This window comes from Lepidochelys kempii, chromosome 6, assembly GCF_965140265.1.
Source record: "Lepidochelys kempii isolate rLepKem1 chromosome 6, rLepKem1.hap2, whole genome shotgun sequence".
Taxonomy (NCBI): domain Eukaryota; kingdom Metazoa; phylum Chordata; order Testudines; family Cheloniidae; genus Lepidochelys; species Lepidochelys kempii.
The window spans coordinates 71,681,177-71,697,800 of NC_133261.1; the positions used below are offsets into that span (position 1 = coordinate 71,681,177).

General features: G+C 46.8%; 1 protein-coding gene and 1 long non-coding RNA gene across 17 annotated transcripts in view; one reads left to right on the plus strand and one right to left on the minus strand.

Annotated features, from left to right (window-relative positions):
- MGA (MAX dimerization protein MGA) overlaps window positions 1-11,939 on the minus strand; it is a 95,547-nt gene extending 83,608 nt beyond the window's left edge. For 6 of the 15 annotated variants that reach the window (XR_012159449.1, XM_073348691.1, XM_073348697.1 and 3 more), the window contains exon 1: window positions 9,991-11,408. The gene's annotated coding sequence lies outside the window, so the exon portion shown is untranslated. Of the gene's footprint in view, window positions 1-9,990; window positions 11,415-11,444; window positions 11,500-11,638 lie in introns of those variants that run through there. The other 9 variants (XM_073348692.1, XM_073348693.1, XR_012159450.1 and 6 more) reach the window with 8 other exon arrangements.
- On the plus strand, window positions 11,718-15,972 carry LOC140913043 (uncharacterized). 2 transcript variants are annotated; one of them, XR_012159451.1, is made up of 2 exons: window positions 11,718-12,260; window positions 15,323-15,972. It is a non-coding gene; the product is annotated as an uncharacterized lncRNA (long non-coding RNA). The 2 variants fall into 2 exon arrangements; XR_012159452.1 differs by having other exon boundaries at window positions 15,326-15,972.
- Window positions 15,973-16,624: the final 652 nt, after the last annotated feature.

Genomic DNA, 16,624 nt, shown 5'->3' on the forward strand with positions numbered 1-16,624 from the left:
ATGACCAATCATAACAAGTAATGTTATCAAAGCATCTATTTCAGTTCTGTTAGCATTATTTTCTTTTTGCCACTCAAATCCAATTTTCAATACTGAGAGTTGGCAAGCTGAATATAACATTGGGGAAGGCCAGCCCTCCCATGACTGTTTCTAGGCAACAGAAGCTTATTCATATGCATTTGGGATAATCTCTCATAGTTTGGATTCCAAGAGCATCACAAAGAAACTGCACAAACCAATCCATTTTTTCAGGCACAATAGACACATATGCATCAGATTTAAAAACCTGGATAGTTATTCTCTCCAGAGCAGATAAAATATTTTCCTTTGCCCTTTTAGATCAAAAAGGCAGGAACGGTGAAGTAAGACTTGAAAGTAAAATGCTAGGAGACAGCAGACTAAAGATTAAATCTATCACCACTGTACAAAAACTGTTTAAATACCTAACGTCATTGCAAAAGTCAATGTGAAATACCGGTTCTACTACTAAAACGGAGGCTCCTTATTCTACAATACTAAATTATTAACATATCTTCACCAGAAAGACACGCTGGGTTTTTCCCTTTTTTTGTTTCTAAGATTACAAGAATCATGCAAATCACAAGAGGCTGCTGTTATTTATTTAGCATGGGTGTGGTGCCACTGTCTTTGGAAAGGCGTCAAATAATATTCTTAGAAGTTACTAGAACTTCTCTGCACAGAAGACCATTTTCATCTAGTAAGCAGTGAAATGCATCAGCGGTTGTTTTCCAAATATCAAGGGGAAGTAGGATGAAAAACTGGAAAGTCAAGCAAGTATTCCAGTAGCCTTAATGTAGAAGACATTTATTTAAACCATATGTAAGTTTAAAACCTATCACTGGGTTAAGAGTCTTGTATGCCTCCTCTTGGTTTTGATTCTTTTGTTTTTTTACTCATTTTCCTCTTTGTTTTTTTCCCTGTGTTTATTCTTCTATTTTCTCTGAAGCTATAAAATTGCTTAAATAAATGTAATTAGTTATAGTGTACCTTCCTAGGCAGCAAAAAGATGTACCCAATCTAGTATAAAGGCTCTACTTAGTTGTAAATCAACATGACTTAAATGGATATATTAACCAATGAGAAGGCACCTTTCTTTAGCAGATAACTGAAGTACAAATGGAAAAGTTGATCAAAATTCATGATTTAAATGAATGATTTAAATCAATACACGCCCTTTGATCCTCATATCTCATATGTCTGTTTCACTCTTTGTCTCACCTCTGCTCCTATCCTCCTGTAGTTTTCCCACTTCTTTCCTCTTTAAATAGGTCTACTCCCCTAAGAAGTTGTACCATACAGCTCTTATTCTATATGCCACAGCATAAATCTAAGGCCTTATCTACACTGGCAAATTTTTTAGTCTTAGGACTTTGTTGGTGTAACTCCACTGGTGGTACCTACATTGGGAGCACTACCCCAGACAAGTCTAAGGGGTTTTTACCACCGTCATCTAACCTTTCTCTGTACTAAAGCTTCCATCATTGCTAATTCCAGTGGTGAATTATGGCTACAAAGTTTGCTAGCCTAGAGGAAGTATCAGGGTCATGCTATTCTAGTCAGATTCAGTTTGCTTCCAGCACTACTAGACACCTCCTTTCAAAGAAATGTTTTTCGGCACTATTGTGCTTCCTGGCCATGGAGAAAGAGAAAGAACCCTCCCCTTGGTATAGTGTTAGGGCTTGTCTACATGGGGAAATTGACTAGGATAGCTATTCAGGAATATCTACAGCAGAACAACTCCCCATGTGGACATTTTTCCAAAATAAAAAGTGACTTTATTCCAGAATCATTACTCCACACTTACAAAGCAGAATAATTATATCAGAATTAAGTGACTTTATTACAGAATCCACATGGGAGAGGTATTTCAGAATACCTTAGCGGAATAGTGATGCTGGTCTATTTCCCGCAAACAGACAAGGCCTTACTGTAGAAGACAACCCATCTGTTGTAACTGATTACAGCAGGGGTGGCCAACCTGTGGCTCCGGAGCCACATGCAGCTGTTCAAAGGTTAATATGCGGCTCCTTGCATATGTGCTGACTCCGAGGCTGGAGCTACAGATGCTAACTTTCCAGTGTGCTGCTCACTGCTCAACTCCCTTCTCTGCCCAAGGTCCTGCCACCACTCCATCCGTTCCCCCAAGCCTGCCATGCACTCCCTCCTCCCCACCAGAGCCCACTGTGAAACAGCTAATTGCAGCAGGCAGGAGGCATGGGGAGGGGGAGGTGCTGACCAGCGATGGGTGGGAGGTGCTGAGAGCTGGACGGGGGGTAGTGGATGGGGGGCTGCTGACATAATACTGTGATTCTTTGACAATGTTCACTGGTGAATTCTGGCTCCTTCTCGGGCTCAGGTTGGCCATCCCTGGATTACAGGATACTACTATTTTGGAAATTTACAGAATAAACTTTAAAATGAATACAGAGTTGTTGGAGATGCTACAGTGAAATTAGACCACCTTTCAATCAGGGTGGATTGATTTACATCAGGGGTCTCAAACTCAAATGACCATGAGGGCCACATGAGGACTAGTGCATTGGCCCGAGGACCGCATCACTGTCCCACCCTACCCCCACTCCACCCCTTCCATGGGGCCCCGCCCCTGCCCCACCTCTTTCCTGCCCCCATTCCAACCCCTTCCCCGAACCACGGCCAATAGGATCTTCGGGGGAGGTACCTGGAGGCGTGGCTAGGGCAACACTGTGCCCCTCCTCCCCCAGGTCCCAGCCGCTTCCTGGAGCCATGCGGGGGCAAGGCAGGCAGGGAGCCTGCCCTGCCCCCAGTACACGCCGGGCCGGAACCACTCTAGGTAAACGCCGCTGGGTGCCATGGGGAGCTGGTAGGCCGCAGAAAAAGTGGGCCGTGTGTTTGCGACCCCTGATTTACATCATGATCTAAATCATGGATTTTGATCAACTTTCCCATTTGTACTTCAGTTATCTGCTAAAGAAAGGTGCCTTCTCATTGGTTAATATAACCATTTAAACATGTTGATTTACAACTAAATAGAGCCTTTACACTAGATTGGGTACAGCTTTTTGCTACCTAAGAGGGTATACTATAACTACATACATTTATTTAAACAATTATATAGCTTTAATATTTTCAGATTCTTATTAATTGTGCATTAGTATATTAAAAATGGCGATGGATATATTGCTTATTTGCTAGATAATTAACTTTGTACTCATGACTTGTGTCAAGCTGCATTAGGGTGGTAATTGAAATTTAATTAAAAACAAAACAGTACATAATTTTGTATTAACAAAACAAGACTTAATGTAGTACATGACCTATTATAAAGCATGACCTCAAAAGTTAGAATTGGGGGAAAAAACATCTTTCTTTATATAGAAAGGAAGCGTTTAACACAAAGAGAAGAACATGGAATGGAGTCTTACTTGGCAAGCCATACTGCAGTACTAGCTGAAGAACCGTATGACACAAGTGGACATATGCTACAAGGTCATTTCTGAGGAGGGAGATACTCTGACAATACTACTGAAAGGGGCATGGTGGCACCAGGGGTGGCAGGTTTGTAGGAATTTTGGTGGTGCCCAGAACTCCCCCCCCCACCTGCTTAAGGCCCTGGGAGGGAGTTTGGGTGGGGGGAGGAGGTCTGGGGTGCAGGACCTGGGCCGGGGATTAGGGTGCAGGAGAGGTGCAGGCTCTGAGGTGAAGTTTGGGTGCTGGGTTTAGGCTCTGGGCTGGGGCAGGGGTGTAGGCGGGGATGAGGGGTGAAGGCTCTGGGACAGAGTTTGGGTGGGGGAGGGGGTCTGGGGTACAGGCTTCAGGCTGGGGTAGGGGTGCAGGAGGGGAAGAGAGGTGCAGGGTCTGGGACGGAGTTTGGGTGTAGGCTCTGGGCTGGGGCAAGTGGTGGGGGTGCAGGAGGGAATTTGGATGCAGGCTCTGGGGTGGGGTGGGGGTGCAGGCTCTGGGAGGGAGTTTGGGGTTAGGAGGGGGTGTGTGGGAAGGGATGCAGGCTGTGGGGCTGAGGATGAGAGGTTTGGAGTGTGGGAGGGGGCTCAGGGTTGGGACAGAGGATTAGGGTATGGGGGGGGATGAGGGCTCTGTCTGGGGCTGGGGTTGAGGGGTTTGGGGCGTTGGAGAGGCTCAGGACTAGGGCAGAAGGGCAGGGTAAGGGCAGCCTGCCCTGCCATTAGTGAGAGGGGGGCACTAGGACCCTGCAGCAGCAGTTGATGCAGGGAGCCTACAGAGCGGAGTCAGCATGAGCTGCAGGCTCTGGGGGACCTGAGCAGGGGGCAGGGGAACATTTGGGGGAGGTGCGGGGGGCAGTAGACAGGGCCAGGGGAGAGATCCGGCCCCAAACATTAGTGGAGCCAGGCCCCTGGCCTCTGAATATTGCTGGAGTCCGGGCACGAGTGTATATAACTCACCGCCCCTGGGTGGCACTGAAGCAGAAGAGAGACCTTCAACTAAGGAGATTCAAATGACTGCACTTATTGTATCAGTGCGATGCCTCCGCAATGGCAATCGCTTGAATCTCAGTCAGTTGAAGATTTACCTCTTCAAGTTGTTAGGTAACTTCAATCAATTATTGCATTCCTGATAATCAAATGAAGCACTCCTGTGTGAATTCAGAGTGGATTTGAGGTATATTACAGTATATTGATCTCTTTAATGCAGACCAGAACTAAGAGTGTTCCATCCTATATAAGCACTAAAAAAATTATGTAACCCAAATAGCTACATTAGTTAATCTTTTGCCACTTTGGAGAACCTGTAACAAACACATTACAAGTAAGTTTGTCACCTCTGGAACCCAGATATATTAACATAAGAATGACATACTGGGTCAGACCAATGGTTCATCTAGCCCAGTATCCTGTCTTCCAACAGTGGCTAATGCCAGGTGTTTAAAAGGGAATGAATGCAATAGGCAATCATCGCGTAATCCATCTGGTCGTCCATTGAAACTTTTGACAAACACAGGCTAAGGACACAGAGCATGGGGTTGCATCCCTTACCATCTTGGCTAATAGCTGGATGGACCTATCCTCTATGAACTCATCTAGGTTTTTATTTTTGTGTGTTTTTTGTGTGTGTTTTTTTTTACTGTTATAGTTTTGGCCTTCACAACATCCCCTGACAATGAGTTCCAAAGGTTGACTATGCGTTGTGTAAAGCAGTACTTATTTTTGTTCGTTTTAAATGTGCTGCCTATTAATTTCATTGGGTGACCCATGGTTCTTGTGTTATCTGAAGGAGTGAACAACACATTCTATTCACTAATGTTTGGAGATATTATATTTGAAACAAACTGATCTAAATTCATCCTTTGGTTATGCTCACAAAGCCACATGGACTTTGACAGGGTTGTAGAGGCATAACTTAGGGCACATCTTGCCCTATCATCGTTATATGGTGAATCATATCAGAAACTGGCATAAGTAAGGGATTATTGTATAGAAATTAGAGCAGGAAATCACCAAAGTATAAACCATCTTTTTTTATACAGAAACTAAGCCGTTAACACAAAGAGAAGAGCATGGACTGGAGTGTTAGTTGGCAATCCACACTGCATGACTGGCTGAAGAACTGTTCAGGTATCTACCTGGGCATTGCAGGATTAGGGCTTACAACAAACCAGTGTGCACAAAAGAGTGGAAAAAATGGTAAGAAGTTAGTTTTCACTCAAAACTGGTGATTATTTTTACATATATAGATAAAAAAATACAACTAAAAGAGCATTCTATTTAAAAAGATATATCATTGTATATTATTTTCAGCAAATTTTATCATAAAGTCATTTGTACACTCTCTATTCAGGGGGTCACCATAAGATTGCTATATTTTTAACCACTCCTTACCCTCTTCATTCTGAAAGTTATAGAACAGAGGAATAAAGCAGGGGAAGGTCATGTTTGTGCTTCCTGTCATAGCAACTGTGGCAGAAGGCAAATGAAACAGACAAGAATCAGACAGTTCTCATCAGTTACACTTTCTTACTACAAGCATTATCAAAAATGTACCATCTGCAGGGGGCACTCACCCAAAGGCATAAATGAAACTGAAAGAACAAGCCAGGAGTGAAAGAGAAACAACAAAAACAAGTGAGGAGATAAGACACAGACATCAGCAACCTCAGGAACAACTCTGACATCTTTCAGAGTAACAGCCGTGTTAGTCTGTATTCGCAAAAAGAAAAGGAGTACTTGTGGCACCTTAGAGACTAACCAATTTATTTGAGCATGAGCTTTCCTGAGCTACAGCTCACTTCATCGGATGCATACTGTGGAAACTGCAGAAGACATTATATACACAGAGACCATGAAACAATACCTCCTCCCACCCCACTCTCCTGCTGGTAATAGCTTATCTAAAGTGACCATCAAGTTGGGCCATTTCCAGCACAAATCCAGGTTTTCTCACCCTCCGCCCCCCCCCCACACAAACTCACTCTCCTGCTAGTAATAGCCCATCCAAAGTGACCACCACTCTTTAAAATGTGTATGATAATCAAGGTGGACCATTTCCAGCACAAATCCAGGTTTTCTCATCCCCCGACCCCCCTCCAAAAACCACACACACAAACTCACTCTCCTGACATCATAATCAAAAAGGCTGACAAAGGAGTGCTGTCGTCATCAGGAATAAGTTGGAATATGAACAAGAGGCTGCTAGGCAGCTCTCTGACTCCACATTCTACAGGCCATTATCCTCTGATCCCACTGAGGATTACCAAAAGAAACTACACCCTCTGCTCAAGAAACTCCCTGAAAAAGCACTGGAATAGATCTGTGTAGACACATGCCTAGAACCCCGACCAGGGGTATTCTATCTGCTTCCCAAGATCCATAAACCTGGGAATCCTGGACACCCCATCATCTCAGGCATTGGCACCCTGACAGCAGGATTGTCTGGCTATGTGGACTCCCTCCTCAGGCCCTACGCTACCAGCACTCCCAGCTACCTTTGAGACACCACTGACTTCCTGAGGAAACTACAGTCCATCGGTGATCTTCCAGAAAACACCATCCTGGCCACTATGAATGTAGAAGCCCTCTACACCAACATTCCACACAAAGATGGACTACAAGCCATCAGGAACAGTATCCCTGATAATGTCACGGCAAACCTGGTGGCTGAACTTTGCGACTTTGTCTTCACCCACAACTATTTTACATTTGGGGACAATATATACCTTCAAGTCAGCGGCACTGCTATGGGTACCCGCATGGCCCCACAGTATGCCAGCATTTTTATGGTTGACTTAGAACAACGCTTCCATAGCTCTCATCCCCTAGCACCCCTACTCTACTTGCGCTACATTGATGACATCATCATCTGGACCCATGGAAAAGAAACCCTTGAGGAATTCCACCATGATTTCAACAATTTACATCCCACCATCAACCTCAGCCTGGACCAGTCCACACAAGCGGTCCATTTCCTGGACACTACTGTGCTAATAAGCGATGGTCACATAACCACCACCCTATACCAGAAACCTACTGACCGCTATTCCTACCTCCATGCCTCCAGCTTTCACCCTGACCACACCACACGATCCACTGTCTACAGCCAAGCTCTAAGATACAACCGCATTTGCTCCAATCCCTCAGACACCTACAAGATCTCTAGCAAGCATTCTTAAAACTACAATACCCACCTGCTGAAGTGAAAAACTGATTGACAGAGCCAGAAGAATACCCAGAAGTCACCTACTACAGGACAGGCCCAACAAAGAAACTACAGAACACCACTAGCTGTCACCTTCAGCCTCCAACTAAAACCTCTCCAGCGCATCATCAAAGATTTACAACCTATCCTGAAAAATGATCCCTCACTCTCACAGATCTTGGGAGACAGACCAGTCCTCACTTACAGACAGCCCCCGAACCTGAAGCAAATACTCTCCAGCAACCACGCACCACACAACAAAAACACTAACCGAGGAACCTATCCTTGCAACAAAGCCCGATGCCAACTCTGTCCACATATATATTCAAGTGACACCATCATAGGACCTAATTACATTAGCCACGCTATCAGGGGCTCATTCACCTGCACATCTACCAATGTGATATATGCCATCATGTTCCAGCAATGCCCCTCTGTCATGTACACTGGCCAAACCGGACAGTCTCTACGCAAAAGAATAAATGGACACAAATCTGACATCAGGAATCATAGCATTCAAAAACCGGTAGGAGAACACTTCAACCTCTCTGGCCACTCAGTAAAAGATTTAAGGGTGGCAATTTTGCAACAGAAAAAGCTTCAAAAACAGACTAGAAACTGCTGAGCTTGAATTAATATGCAAACTAGATACCATTAACTTGGGTTTGAATAGAGACTGGGAGTAGCTGGGTCATTACACATATTGAATCTATTTCCCTAAAGTTAAGTATCCTCACACCTTATTGTCAACTGTCTAAATGGGCCATCTTGATTATCACTACAAAAGTTTTTTTCTCCTGTGAATAGCTCATCTTAACTAATTAGCCTCTCACAGTTTGTATGGCAACTTCCAATTTATCTTTATGTCTATATATCTTCTTACTATATGTTCCATTCTATGCATCCGATGAAGTGGGCTGTAGCCAATGAAAGCTTATGCTCTAATAAACGTGTTAGTCTCTAAGGTGCTACAAGCACTCCTGTTCTTTTTGCAGATACAGACTAACACAGCTGCTACTCTGAAACCTGAGACAAGGGAGAAGGCTCATTTGAATTCAGAACTAAGTATGTTCTCTCCAGGTTGTTAATGTCTAGCAATCAATTTGAGCCAACTATTTGAGCTCATGCTCAAATAAATTGGTTAGTCTCTAAGGTGCCACAAGTACTCCTTTTCTTTTTGCGAATACAGACTAACACGGCTGTTACTCTGAAACCTGTCACTAAATAAACAGTATAGACAAGCCCTATGGCCATCACTTTTTAGCTGGAGGAAGAGTTGCCCTGAGTTTTTAAGGGGTGAGAAAAATGAGAAAGATGGTCTTTTGACTAGTGCACCACAGGAGATCTGGATTCTATTTCCATCTCTGTCACAGACTTCTTATATATAACCTTAGGTGAATTACTTTATTTCCATGCCTGTTTCCTCATCTTAAACTTGAGATAGTTAGGTGTAATGTTTGCAACGCATTTTGAGATCATTGGATGGAAAGTGTTACAGAAGGAAAAAGGTATTAATACTATAAAAGCGTGTCAAAGTGGGACAGTATTCCAATTAAAAAAAAAAAGTAATTTTTTTATAAGGCACATGTTCTCCTACCTTCTGTCATATTCTTAACTCAAATTAGGTCAACAATCCTTTCCCTACTTCTCTAGCGCTCCCATTTCCCTTTTCTGGAGGTAGCGGTTCTTGTGATGAACAAATGCTTTTCTAGAGGACACAACTTTATTTAGGTCAGTTTCATGTATCTACCCCGATTTTCTACATCCTCTTTTTCTTCTCTGTTCCTTTTCGGATTATTCCCTCCTATTATCCCTCTTACTACTTCTTACCCCAACCCTCCATCATCCTTCCTACTCCCATCCCATTGCCACCCCCTCCTCAACTCACAGAAATAAAAGAAAATGGAAAGGACTGAAGTTTTTTTAAAAATCCACAGGAATATAATTGTTTGGGATACATCATCTGACTGGTTTCAGAGTAACAGCCATGTTAGTCTGTATTCGCAAAAAGGAAAGGAGTACTTGTGGCACCTTAGAGACAATCTGAATGTAGCAGATTGTCCGGCTCCAATTTTCCAATTTATTGGAAAATGGAAGAGGACCCCCATCATCATGACCAGATTCTTGCTAACAAAGTCACACAGCCAAAAAAAAACAAAACACACCCCACTCTTCAACCCCAAATCTGACTACCAATTTAACCCAGAACATGTCTTAAAAAAAGGCACAGTGGTTTAATATCTAGTCCCATCCACCTTCTCTAGGAACCCTAATAAGGTAGAATGTGCCGATACCCGAGACTGAATTCCAATCACTGATCACCTGCTGAAAGAAAAATCCTGTTGGATTTTTTCCCACGGCATAGGTCCAATAATGCTCCATCAACTTGGGATCCTCACTGTGAGCTATAGAACCTAGATCGCCTTGCTATTCTCCCTCCCCACCCCAAGCATCGTAGGGCTCACATGAACCGCAGAGGCCGATACACTCAATACTGGTAACACTGCTAGTAAGTATTGCTTCTAATAATCCCCAATAGGAAAGGATATCATAATGCCCAAGGGAGACAAAATTCATGCAGTATCTCTGATCGGGACTGTACATCCAAGGAAGCAATCTCACAACCTGAAATGAGATTTTTGAAATATATCAACATATTCTTCACTTTATGCTGCCATAACTTAACCTATGAAAATAAAGGAGCAAAGAATATACTAGAATGTGTGGCACACAGAGCTGCAAAGTACTAAATAGAATATGCAAGGTAAAACAAAAATCCATGCAACAAAAGAATGGAAAGAGTAGTTACAGCACAACAATAAATGTCAGAAGAAAAGTGTTTCAGCAACACAGATGAAAAGAGCAAGAATCACCATTTTAATGAAGAGTCAAGCTACATACAGGATGCCACATGCTCATACACCGTACAAAAGGAGATCTGTGGCCCTGTTATGCCTGAGACTAGAGATGTTCTCGCTTCCTCACACGTGCGTGTGGTTTCAGTTTGCAGTTGGGGCATGCCAGAGCTGTGATCTTCAGAGCAGACTTCTGAGGAGGGCGTTCACTGTTGACCATGGAGCCTTTGCACACTGACACTCTGCTGTGGTTTCACCTGTTAGGGCTCCAGCAGCACAGGAGGCCCAGGGAGATCTGTACAGCTCAGACTGTGACCGAGATAAACCACAGGGACTGAGTGAGCTGAAGCCCGAAGCTCCCTCGATCCTCGACTCGCCCCTCTCATCCGCAGCCCCGAGCCCCGTGGAGGTAGGAGCCTCAGCGCTTCGCGCTCCCGCAGCCACCCAGCCCGTGCGGAGCAGGGCGCCCTGCGCTTCTCGAGAAGGCTGTAAACTCAGGGTCCCATCTGCTCGACGGGGACATCGACAGCAGCAGGGCGGCTCCTGGCGAGGGGCCAGCCTCGCCGCAGCAAAGCCCCCTCAGCCTCCCCCGCGCGCTTAGGGTCACTGAAGGGGTGACAGCTCCTTGTGCAGCCGCCTCCCGGAGCGGGGCGAGGTCAGGCCGCGCTCCCCGCGCCGGTGCCCGGATGCAGCCGGCGGCGGCGTAGCTACTGTCTGTCTCTCGACTCTGTCCCCGTCCCCCTTCCGCCCCTCGGCGGCAGCAGCAGGGCTCGGTCACGTGATCGCTCTCACGCCCCTCCCGGCGCCTGCTGTTCGCGTGCTCGCGGGGGCCGTTTCCCGGGGGCTAAGGAGGGGCCCAGCCTGCGCGAGAACCGCCGCTCCCTCACCGCGCCCCCTCCCACCGCCCAGGGAGTAGCCCACCTCGCTCTCGCCTCAAAAGCGTCCCCGAGAACGGGAGGCCGAGCCGCCGCTGGCAGGCGCAGGGGAGAGCGACCCCGTGTGATTGGGCCACCCAGCTCACGTGACACCCCTACCTCACGCCACCTCCTCGAATAAAACTTCAAAATGGGGGCGAAAATACCGGGCGGATCCCGTCGCGCGCTCCGAGCTCCTACCTGCTTCCCGCCGCTAGCTCCACGCGGCGCAGGGCCACACCGCAACCCACGAGCCCCGCTCGCAGCTCCTGAGGCCTTCGCCTGCCACGCGCAGCCTCTTCGCTCATTGGCTGTCGGCCCTGTCACGTGCTCTCACCCCCCCCTCGCCTGGTGGGCCCGCCCCCACACCGTGGGAGCTGAGCCTTCCGGCGCGAGGCAGCAGCCTGGAAACAGGCGATGTTTGGCGCGCGTGCTGAGGCTACAGAGGCCGCAGCGGACAGGCAAAGCAGGAGAGCCTCGCGACGGCCGCACAAGCGCCCTCCTGATTGGCTGTGTGACCAGTTCACGTAGTTTCCGTTCCTTCTCTTGACCACGCCCTTCCTGCCCCTCCCCTGCGCGAGGGAAACACGCTGTTCTCGCGTGGGCCGAACAGAACTCGTTCCTCATTGGTTGCCTGTAGGGCTCACGTGATTCTCTCCTTCCCGGCCCCAAATAACGGCCTGGCCCCGTTAGGTAGTCGCTCGCCGGGTGAGGAGCGGGCGGCGAGACTAGGCTCGGCGTGAGACGAGCTGGCAGGGAGCAGCCGAAGCCGCGGGGCGAGCCGAGGGGCCGGGCGTGCTGAGCAGGTGTCTTCATGTGCCAGGTACTTGACAGCCTCCCGTCATTCCCCTCTCAGCTCTTGCCCTGCCTGGATCCCTCCCGACGTGGTAGCCCCCCCCCCCGCCGCCCGTCTCTGGAGCGCCAGCCCCTGGGTCTCCCCGAGCGCCGCTCCCCCTGAAAGCCCCGACTCTGCGCCCCAGGAACGGGCAGGACGCCTCTGCCAAAGCCGGAGATGACAGAGGACCCTCCTGGTGGCTCGGACACATTCCCCCGCCCGGATGGCACCTCCGCGTAGATCTGTGGCACCAGCATTGGAGGCGCTGCTTTACAGAGCAGCGGGATGAACATTCCAGAAGACCTGCAGCCTCATCCGGGACTCCACTATCGATTGCAAAAAAAGAGTTTAAGGGCGTAAGGAATGAGGCTGGTGATGCTTAGCAGTGGCTAGACCTCCACAAAGCAGACTAGCAGGGGCTTTGCAAGAGAAGGGCAGGTTTATGTTATAGCTTACGTACATTTATCAGATGTGTAATATTTCTGAGGAATCTCTTAACTTTTTTAAACACTTTATATATTGCACCTGAGTACATCATTTGCACCAATCAGGGGTGGCCAGCCTGAGAAGGAGCCAGAATTTACCCATGTACATTTCCAAAGAGCCACAGTAATACATCAGCGCCCCCCCCCCCACCCATCAGCTCCACCCCCTGCTCCCAGTGCCTCCCACCCACCGGCAGCCCTGCCGATCAGCATCTCCCCCCCCACCTCCGGATCAGCTGTTTCATGGCAAGCAGGAGGCTTGGGGAGGAGCGAGGGCATGGCAGGCTCAGGGGAGGGGGTGGGAAGTGGTGGAGTTGGGGGCAGGGTGTGTGGCAGAGTGAAGGGTTGAGCAGTGAGCCCCCCCGGCACATTGGAAAGTTGGCACCTGTAGCTTCACCCACGGAGTTGCATATTAACTTCTGAAGAGCCGCATGTGGCTCCAGAGCCACAGGTTGGCCACCCCGACACCAATAGTTACATATCCAGTAAGAAACGGAATGTCACAAGTTGGGGGGATTGTTTGTTCATAAAATACCTCAGTTCTTTGGCTATAAAAATAGTTTGGTTGTAAAGGATATAGGACAAAGGACGGACGAGGTGAAGAAAAAATACTATCGTACAGCCAATAAATTAAAGACTTTTTAGTATAAAGAAACACTTTAAGAAATGTCAGGCTTTAACTGAAGGTTGCACCAAATATATGTTCTCATACAAGCAAGAGAAAACTCAATATAAGACTACTTAGTGAATGCATAAATATATTAATAGCTACGTATAAGTGAATTTTCACATGATTTGCGCACTTAACTTTCATTTGATTATGCACTTGACTTTCAGTGGGAGTAAGACTATTTGGAAATGGGACATAGCCTGATCTACACTACACATGTTGACATATGTTGCCTTATGTTGAACTCTGCATGCATGTATCTACACTCAAATTTGTCTCCAGCCAGCAACCCCATCACAAGACATAGTAAAACCACCTCCTTAACAGCACAGAGCCATGGTCAACCTATTGAGGTTGGTGCAGTGTGAGTGTAGACACTGCATGACCTATGTCAACCCTAACAGTCGTCCAGCAGCTGTCCCACAATGCCCCATTCCCTGTGATATTTACCAATCTGGAAACAATTTTAAACTCCACTGCCCAGGGCCACCAGAAGCCACAAGTTAAATATCCCTATGTGGTTTTGAAATGTGTTTTCTCAATTGCCCACCTTAGGGTAAATCTAGCAGTTCTTCCTTTTTGTGTGCAACCGTCCATGCAGATTCCACACACTAGATGCACTCCTGCCTGGCGTAAACAGGAAGTATTGGATCTCCTGGGTCTGTGGGAATAAGTGGCTCTGCAAGCACAACTACAGATCAGTCATAGAAACAGGGATATCTATGAGCAGATTGTACAGGGAATGCAGGAAAAGGGGTACAACAAGGATCAACAGCAGTGTTGCATGAAAGCGAAAGAACTTCACCAGGGATACCACAAGGCCAGGAAGGCCAACAGTAGATCTGGTGCTGCCCCGTAGATCTGCTGCTTTTACAGCTAACTGCATGTCACGCTTGGCAGAGACCCCACCAGCACCCCATGGACAACTCTGAATACCTTGGAGGCGCCTGAGACAGAGATCCCTGACAAGAACTGTGAGGAGAGGGAGGGAGGGGGAAGACCTGAGTGGGGACTCAGACCCTGCCACATGGCATGGCTGATTTGCAACTCCACTACAGGCTAGCCTGTCCTGAGCATGGATGAGCCTGATGAAAGGGAATTGAACTCTAGTAAGTGTGTGCATGTATTTTGAGTAACAATGGTTAAATTTAAAGATGGCACCCAGCCCATCCCCAAATTAACAAGGCAGAGGTATCAACTTTTCAGTGTTCTATTTGTATGAGAAGAGATAGAGATACAACAAACAGAGGTAGAGTTAGCATCTGTTTTTCATTCCCATGTTGGATTAGGTGGGGAAGGGAGTCATGCGAAGCACTTTGTTTATGTACATGGGGATGTCCCTTTTATATTCCAGAGAAATATCAATGAAATTTTCATGTAGGATCTCTGTAGTCCTCTCCTGTAGGTTTCTAGAGATGGCTCCTTATTTCTTTCTCTGCAGTAGGACACTTTCCCACTCTGCAGTGAGTTCGGCTGGCACCATTACAGTAAACAGGCTAGCAGCATATGGGCCTGGACGGTTTTGGGACGCCAGTAGCAACTGTGTTCTCTGTACTTTTGTGACCCACAGGAGAGAGAGATCAGCTAAAATCACCCCCACCTGTGGAAAATAGTGCCAATATTCAGTGCCGTTGCCCTATGCTCATACCCATGAAATAGGGACCAAAATTTTATAGCTTCATGCAACAGAAAATCCTTCTCCGGCCTTGCCCCTCGTGGGCCATACTCGCCATGACGGGGGCTGGAGAGCAGTGCTGTGTAGAGGCGCTCCAAAACTGAAGTGTTACTAAGTGTGTCTAAGTAAAAGCGTTTATGGGAATAAGGGAAGAGAGTTTTGAAACTTACCTTTCACTTGTAACTGTAAATCCAGTGGTACATCTGTCTGGTTTTATCAGCAGCTTCTGACACGGAGGGCTTGAGGGATGTGCCTGACCACAATGAGGAGGAGAAAGAAGAGAACTGGAGAGCACGTGTTCTGCAAAATCCTGCAAGCTAGTGCTGTATCGGACTGTGAACAAAGGGCTTGAAGGGCCAATGTGAGCGACAGTATGGAGAAGGACAGAGAGGACAGGAAAAAGGTCAGGAGTCCCACCTAGACAAGGAGAGGGAAATGCACACAGACATAACGGATCTTCTGAGGCAGCAAACCCAAATGCTACAGACCTTTGTTGACCTACGGGTCCAAAAATCCACAATTCTCTGCCCTTTGCAGTCTTTGGAGAACTCCGTGGTCGCTACTTCCTAGACCCGTCAACATACCAGATGGCAACACAGTGCACATAAGTACCCCTGCTACTACATGTTTGGGGAACAGCAAGGAAAACCACTGCTTCACATACACTGACCTGTGAGAACCACAGTTGGTGTATGCATAGCCACAACGGTCTACATTTGTGCACTCAGATAGACATGAATGTTTCCTCCCTTTCAAGTTTAAAATTTTCACCAAGTTAATTTATGTTAAAAATTTGTATAACATTGCCTGTGGGTTTATTTGCACACTGTTTTCTCCCACTCAATAAAGTTCTGTTTTTGGAAGATCAAATTATCTTTATTCGTTCACAACAAATTTTGCAGAATTCATAGTGGTATTCAAAGCACCACCTAGTTCATAATTTCAGAAAACTCCCAGTTATATTTATAAATGGACAGCAAACGCAACAGTTCTGAGAAGCACCCAAAGCTACAGGCCCAGAGCATACTCCAACACAGAACCCTACTGTGGCTTACTATTAAAGTGCTCTTTCAAAGTGTCCCTCAACTGCATAGCTCCATGTTAAGCTCTTGTAATGGCCCTTGTGACTGGTTGTTTAAAGTCAGTGGAGAACTGCTCCATCTCTGCTGTCCACCTTGGTGGCAGCTTTTCCCACTTTGCCTCACAGATATTATGCAGGCCACAACATGCAGCTATAACTAGGGCCCTACCAAATTCATGGTCCATTTTGGTCAGTTTCACAGTCAGAGGATTTTAAAAATTGTAAATTTCAGCTATTTAAATCTGAAATTTCACCCTGTTGTAATGGTAGGGATCCTTACCCAAAAAGAAGTTGTGGGGGGAGGGGGAAGTTTGCTGTACTGCTACCCTTACTTCTGCACTGCTGCTGGCGGCGGCACTGCCTTCAGAGCTGGGCAGCTGGAGAGCAGTGGCTGCTGGCAGGGAGCCCAGCTGTGAAGGCAGAGCTGCCATCATCAGTAGC